Below are 8,694 nucleotides of genomic sequence, written 5' to 3'. Positions count from 1 at the left end.
AAATATCTAAGTTTATTTATATGACAATGAGTTGATGGTGGGTATATAACATTCGGCATAGTCGAATATAACACTCTTACTTGTTAAAATTAAAATGATTCAAATTAACACATTAATTCCGAACGTTTATAAATTTTAAATTTGTATGAAAATCTCTCTGCTTAACAGAACCAAAGTCTGTTGTCAAAAACCTATGTCGTGAGAATGTATTGGTTGAAAAATACATAACCAAATAAACATAACCCATCAGTTCGTCGGGACAGTCCCGAACTGACCACTTAAACAACCACTTGTGGTGGCCCCTAGCCACCTGACTACCCAGGTGACCAACCATTTTAACATGGGCTTGTCCTACGAGGAAGTCAATCGTCACTCTACACCCTACAAAGAGGCGATTGCCTGCGCTCTCGCTTACAAAGGGGGCACTAAAGTGACGACGGTCTTCATTCTCGATTACAAAGAGTTTATTTGTGACGAAAGACCAAAAACATACGAATTGGAGTCAGCCAGGTGGTATGATATTAATGGAACTAAAATTTAAAAACTTCAAGTGTCTACTCTCTAGAATACTATGGGACAATAATGTGACGATTGACCAGAAAGATATAAATTTTTATCAACCGGATGGTGTCATATTAGTAGAAAGTAATAATCATTTCTCCAAAAGATGGGTAAAATAACTACTTTCAGAAGTACAACAAAAAAAATTACTTTTGAGAATATAATCTCTAGGTTACTTGAGGACAGTAAAGAGACGACTGTCTCCGCTCTCGCTTACAAAGAGGACAATAAAGTGACGACTGTCTTCATTCTAGATTACAAAGGGTACATTCGTGACGAATGACCCAAAACATAGGAATTACGATCATCCAGGTGGTTTACTATTAGTGGAAATTACTGTCTTTTTCGTATGCATTGACTCTTTGTCGAACTGCTGGGAAACTCTATCGTTTTAAAAGTTTTAATATTTTTGTTTGATATTAAATTTCGATTTTTTATGAATTAAAGCCATTAATTAGTAATTTTTACTAAATTTCAGTTAACCAATGCAAGAAAGATCTTCATTTAACATTATTATAAATTTTAAATAAACTCGTTGTGTTTGCTGGGTTGGACCAATATTGACACTCAAAAATAATATTAAAAAACTCAAAAACAATTGAAAATGTCGTTTTTTGAAATGTTTTGAAAACAATGTTTATTGCTGCAGCAGGGACTATTGGGCCAAAGGAATGTGTAAATGCCTGATTTAACGCTTAATATAAACGATTATTGTTAATTTCAATGCACACTAATGAGAACGGCATTTTGATTGTCCTAAATTTAGTAACACTTTCGTCAATGCAATGATGTGATCCGTTTATAAAATAAGTCTATTTAATTTCTTTGCAAGCGGTATATTCTATACAAGAATAGGCTCTTTACAAAATTCGACAAAAAATTTTATATATGTATGTATATGAAATTATTACTATAAATTTTATATGAGCAGTACATGTAACAGTTAAGCAAACGTTAATTTCATCATTGTCATTTGTCAAAAAATGTAAATAATAAATTAAATATTTTTAATTTCAAATTAAAACATTTCAAAATTAAAAAAAAATATATACCATATAGTAGTGTATAGGCGAAATTAATTGTCAAGGACCTATGACCCTTGTCAAAAACCTAACTGGCGAGAATATGTTAGTAGAACATACAAGCGCAACGAGCTCTCAATTGAGTTCTCTGGTTTATTTTCCAACACACGTACAGCACTTCCTTCGGCAAGTGCTGATCAGCAACTGATTTGATTTTGTTTTTCAAGTTGAGAGCAAACCATTATAAAAAGAAAAAGAATTAAACCTATAGTGTATGTGTACCAACTTAGCGTCAGCAGAATTTTCTTACCCTATCACGCGTGCTATGGAATAGCATTCTTGAGCTCCACTGACTTAAGTGCATTTAAAACAATTTAGCCCCATTGAATATTTATGTGCCACACGTAATAAAAAAATACATATGTATATTATAATATTTTTTCCAAATAAATTAATTTTTTTGTTTCCTCTTCATTTTTTATTTATTTTAAACAAACAACTGATTCCGTACAGAATGTGCGGCCGACGTCGCTCTTTGCTTAAGCAAATCAAATTTGACAAAACTTGTCTTAAGTACAGGCGCGGATCCAAGGGGTGGGAAAAAGGGAAATTTACCCTTACCGGGAGAGAGATGAATGATATTATTTCTCTTTTTCTCTCACTTAAAATCAAAAGTTTCCCAAAGTTTCCAAGTGTCGAGCGGCACTTTGTCACATACGTTTTATATGTATTCACACAGTTGCTTAAGCTGACTAAAGCTAGTCTTATGGATATGCAAACGATATTGCTGATTTCTTGATCTCAGTACGATATGTTCTGCAAACATTTTGAAATGGGTCTCGAAAATTCTCTTATTTTGAGCTTATCGCAGGAAAATAGAAAATGTCCACTTTTCTACGAAATTTAATTTCATAATTTATTGCTAATTTTTAATTTTTCAGGACGTAATATAGGTATTTAAAATATAAAAAATGAAATTTTTATCTTGCTGGAAAAATATTGCATGTGTACTAAAAATATTATAATTTTGTGTTCTTGTGAACAGATGTGGAAGTCAATTTAAAAAGTTCATTTTTCAATTTTTTATAATATTGAACCTAGAAACATGAAATTTAACATGTAAAGCCAGTACCCCGTTTCTGTAACTTTGAATGAGAAGTTATTGCATCGAGTAGTGTGAAACAAAAAATTCCATCGTTTCTCGATTTGTGAGTAAAAAGTGTTTCTGTAACATAAAGTGAGAAGAGGCTGCACGAATTACGTTTTTATTGGGAATTTCCAATAAAACAGCTGTCAAAAACACAAAAATTAAAAGAAGAAAAATTTGCCCTTGACAAATTCTAAGTTTATGTCCACGTACTTTTTTAGCATTTCTGTATATCCGAAATTCCTCCTATTTTCTAAAAATTAGTGAACAATATTTATTTTAATCTTAAATAATTATAAATATAACATTACTTTTCATTGTTTCATATACTTAATTCATGTTTAAATTAAATTTTATTTACTTAAACATTTCCTTTTCGCACCGTTTTAAAATGTGAGTTTTTTTTGACAGTTCATGTGAGAAACTTCTCACAAAATTTTCTTACAGAAACTCTTTTACTCACAAATTTCCAATAACTTAAGTCAAAAAACATAAATGACAGATAGTTCTCACAAAATTTTCTTACAGAAACACTTGCATGTGAGAAATTTTATTTTGTTTCAATTCACATTGTTTTTTTTCAATTTCACTGTTTCATGCGAGAAACTTCTCGATGCGAGAGTTACAGAAACAAGGCATAGGATAAGGTAAGAACACATGAAAGGGGACTTTTTGGTTCTTTCTACAAAAGGCACCTTTTGATATTAAGATAAATTAAACAAACAAATTATTTATTTAGAGAAAGAATTCGGTTTATAATTGGTCCTATTAATATCGATATATGACAAAGTCGAAGTTTTTTAATTTATTTACATATCAATGGGGGTCTATTTTATATATTTCTAAAATTGATTATTACTGCCCATCCCAGAACGTATTAGGTCTGAGCAAAAACATATTTAACGAATAATTTTATTTATATTTAAATAGGTATGATACAACAAACACCTGTACAGGGTACACTAAGAAATAAATTATTAAACACCTCAGTACTAAAAAGCGAGCAACAATATTGCTGTAAAGAGTGAAAGAATTCAGTCAGAGCTTTAAAGTTTGAACCAGGGTTGCCGATTTCTATGTAAACGCACAATATATTATTTTTTTTAAATTTATGGCCTTATGTAAATACGATTATTAAATTTAATAATGGTTTACTAATAATAACCCCTGTTAACCTAAAAGTCGTTTTTTGTATAAAATAAAATTAATACATATTATATTAGATTTCACATTAGCAGATTTTCATCACCAAATATTTTTACCCTTCACCTTTGTGAGAAAATTTGTCATTCCATTTTCAATTTCTAAAATATAATTTTCCGATACCAAAAAGTATATTTATTCTGGATCCTTATAGGTAGCGAAATCGATAAAGCTATGTCCGTCGGTCTGTCTGTCCGTCTGTGTGTTTAAGTCGAAGTGATTTTCGTGAGTACTTGGCGTGAAGCCCTATCTCACGGTGGTCATTTTCATACACTGAGCGAGAAAACTAAGCATAAAAGCATCAATTCCCCTCTGTGTATCTCGCACACAGGCTGCAATTTACGTATATGGATGATCCGGTCCTGTCCATATACTCGAGTACTCAAGCTATCTAATTTCTTGCTATAGTAGTTCCGTTGGGGAAGCATGAGTCATGAGTTAGCTCAATCTGACCCCGACAATAATGCCGCACAACCACACTACTGAGATGGCTCTTTTAATCGGCAACAGCACCTAGAGGTACGTAATTGGTAGTCCGAAATACGGATCATATTAATTGACTAAACTTTATTTCAGCGGTCACAAAGACCCAATGTGATAAGTTGAGTATGTTTTAGAGTAAACTCCAAACTCTACGTGGATCCCGAAGGAACCTCAACCAAATGACCAGCTATGACATAGTACTGTGGGCAACTGGCCGCTTTTCAAATCATCCAAGGTCAAGCCAAAGATTAAAATGTAAACACCAGTTTATAGTCTCGGCAGACTAGAGGTATCATGGAAATCAGGTTTTAGAAGACACCAAACATATGCGAGATCCGAATCTTTAATAATTATGTTAGACATACTTTCGAGAAGATTGCTTTTTTAAAAATCGGTCCATAATGACTAAAATATGAGCAAAAATCTGAGACAACCTCTGAAAATTTCATAAAAAAAATATTTTTTTAGGTAATGACAAAAAACCAAAAACAACACCGTGTATTAGAAACAAGTAAGAGTGCTATATTCGGCTGTGCCGAATCTTATATACCCTTCACCATAGTGTATTTTAAACATAATTGATCTTACAGTCTAGTTAATAAAAACATTAAAAAAATTTGAGTCGATTTAAGCCGAATGTTTCGACGGCGGCTCAAGCAACTAAATATAGTTCGGCGGCGGCTAAGCTCCGACTCGAAGCCGGTCGACTTCGACCTCTGATTCATTGCTGGTAAACATTGACGAGACGTAGATTTTGTTTTTGTTTATCGTAAAAAAAATTGTTTTAAAAAGCACTTGGAAAAAATTTGTGTTAGTTTTAAATTTCAAACTTACATTATTCGCATAAAAATTATTGTACAATAACTCACAATCTACTCTCATATAATTGAAAACGTTTTAAATACTTTTTTCTATTCATCAAAAAATATATTTGCAAAACAAAAGGGAAAATTATTTTATTTTAACAAAAAATGCAAATCATATTTTTTTGCTGTGTATACTTTGTATGTTTGAATTCCAAACATACAAAAAAATACACAGCTGAATAAAACCAAATGCATCTACACACACACGTGTACATCTTTTTCTATGTACAGTGTTTTTGTTGCTTTTTTAACAATTTTTTGATGAAATTTTCAGAGGTTGTCTCGGATTTTTGCTCATATCTCCGTTATTTACCGACCGATTTTGCTGATTTTAAATAGCGATCTTCTCGAAAGCATGTCTAATAGAATTATTGAAGATTCAGACATCGCCGATATCTGGGGTCCTCTAAAAACTGATTTCAACAGACAGACAGACAGACAGACGGACAGACAGACGGACATGGCTTTATCGACTCCGCTATCTATAAGGATCAAGAATATATATACTTTATAGGGTCGGAAAATTATATTATAGAAATTACAAACGGAATGACAAACTTATATATACCCTTCTCACGAAAGTGAAGGGTATAAAAATATGGATGTATTTGTTTGGATGTCTGTTGGTTTCATTCCCTAAAGGCATTATTTTGCAGACACTACATTGCAAAATCATATAAATTTTACATGGCGTTTCATTGTCAGCCAGGTGCTTGCTTCGCTGCTATTAGAGGACTTATAGAAGGCTTACATAAAAATGCCTATGAAACGGTCTTTCGTTATAGCCCTATTAGAAGATCTTTCGGTGTATGCTTATAAGAAGACATATAAGGTACAACTAGAAATCTTCAGTCGAAGAATTTGTAGAAAGTTTATATAGAAAATAATTATAAAAATTTTAGGGACATATTCATAATTGTTAGGGAAGATATTATTAATAAATTCGGCATTTAAGTAGTCACATGTGCATTTTAATTATAAAAGCCTGATTTACGTGAACTTTACAACATAAAGTTTTGAAGACTAAGGGTCAGGGTTCATAAACTTTTATCAAAGGTTTACATATACATAAATCAAATTTTCATACAAAATTTGTTCTTTAAACCTTTGATAAATTTTTCTGAGCAAGGCAGTAAATTTTAAATATATCTCTTGGAATCCATTTTGTTCTGTTCGCACATTTGGATGTAGGTTGTTTTCATTGAGTTGTGTATTTCGTTTTGTATGTTTGGATGTCTGTTGTTTTCATTGCCTTGTGTATTTTGGTTTTTGTATGTTTTATTTCGTTTAGCGTTGTTGTTGTTTGATTTGTTATGCTTTTATTGATATAGTAACTATTAACTGATGAAAAAATAAAATATATATAGGGTAAATGCACCTAATGTCGGCATCACCCAGTAGTCGGCATCTTTTACATAAAAATGTAAATAAATAAGAAAAGCTGTACAAATTTATTAAGGTTTGATCTATATTTCATAGAAAATATGGTCTTTTTGCTTTATGAAATGAGTAAATTTAAGTAGGATTACTAATTTCCTCTATATTTGACGTTATTTAGAGACAGCTTTGCAGCATTTGTAGTACTGTCAGTTTTCTTAAAAAAAATTTAGTTTTAGTGCCACCTTAAACAAGTGAATATTTATATGAAATTAAATGATTTATTTGACAAAAATTGATTTAAATGAAAGAAAACAGTTGAAATATTCAATTTAAAGTGAAAAAGTTAGTTAAAAAGATATTTTTTTGTAATTTTAATCGCTGCCGCCATTAGGAACACAATTTTTCATAAATTCTTATTGTCGGCATAGGGGTGCCGACTACTGGGTATTAAGTTCGATCATACGTATTCTATAGTCGGCACTCTAAAATTTATTATTTCTCTATAGAAAATTGGGTATATTACTATGAAAAATTTCTATATAACAATTTTCTCTTCAAAAATTATATGTATAACAGTTATTTTTGTAAAAAAATTTATGTATAACACTTCTCTATAAAAATTTATGTATATTACAATTTCCTCTATAGAAAATTGATTGTACAACATTTGTTTCTATAGAGAATTATGTGTATACAATTTTTTTCTATAGAAAATTTTATGTATAACAATTTTTGATACAAAAAATTATGTGTATATCAGTTTTCTCTATGAAAAATTGTGTGTATACCCTTTTTTTCTATAGAAAATTACTTCTATAATAGCTTTTTCTACGGAAGATTACAATTTTTTACTACAGAATATAATTTTCTATACAAAAAATATGTGTATAACAGTTTTTTCTATTAAATATTTTGCATATTGAAATTTTTTCTAACAAAATTGCTTCTTAACTGTGTTTTACAAAAAATTATGAGTATAACATTTTTTTTTCTATAGAAAATTCCTAGTATGACAATTTTTCTATAGAAAAGTGTTCTTATTATAATATCCTCTACGAAACTTATGTTAAATTTTTTCCTATAGGAAATTGCATATTTTTATAAAAGTTTTTTTTTTAAAAATAGTACATATAACACTTTTCCCTATAAAAAAATTACTTTTTTCTCTAACAAAAAATATAATATTGTACAGAAAATTGCATGTATAACTCTTTTTCTATAGAAAAAATTTTTTATGTATACTTATTACAATTATAATTATGTTTATAACATATTTTTCTACAGAAAAAACGATATTATTACAGTTATTTCTATAGAAAAAATTTAATTAAATATTTTTCTATAAATAAATATGCTTTTTTCAAACAAAAAATCTACTGCCGACTATAGGGACATTTTTTGTCGAACTTAGGAACACTGGTGCCGACTATTGGAAAATGTGGAGTTTTTAACAAAATTTACAAATTACTAAAAACTGGTTATTTGTTTTTCAAAAAAGTTAAATAGATCTAAAACTTAACTAAACACATAATTGAAATAACTAAAAATCATCGTAATAACATTTACCAACTCTTTAGGGGGATAGTTTGAAAAAGAGAAAAAAGTTAAACTGCCGACTATTGGTACATTTACCCTACATATATATAAATTTAATAATATTAATTTTTTTTAAATACACTACGGTGAAGGGTATATAAGATTCAGCACAGCGATATGATCTAGATCTTACATCTGAGAGAGTATTCTGTTAAATCTTTCTTAAAATCCAATACGGTCCTAGATTTAATTTTATCGAATATAACAAATTGAAAACTTCTCAAATAAATTTACTGCAGTTGTCCAACAAAATCTGTCTACTGCGGCAACACTAATGTTTAACTGGTTTACTCTACGTTTGTTTTCTCTCCAAATCTTTAAGACAAGTCGTCGGTCGTTGAACAACCAACTAAAGCTTAGCTTTTGTCTCAGCCAGGTTTGCTCGATTCTGTTGCATTGTTTTTGGCTCACACAGTGAAGCCAAAGTCTAAATTCA

This window comes from Lucilia cuprina, chromosome 6 (genome assembly GCF_022045245.1).
Source record: "Lucilia cuprina isolate Lc7/37 chromosome 6, ASM2204524v1, whole genome shotgun sequence".
Classification (NCBI taxonomy): domain Eukaryota; kingdom Metazoa; phylum Arthropoda; class Insecta; order Diptera; family Calliphoridae; genus Lucilia; species Lucilia cuprina.
The sequence above is the reverse complement of the archived record's forward strand: the minus strand, read 5'-3'. Positions refer to the sequence as shown.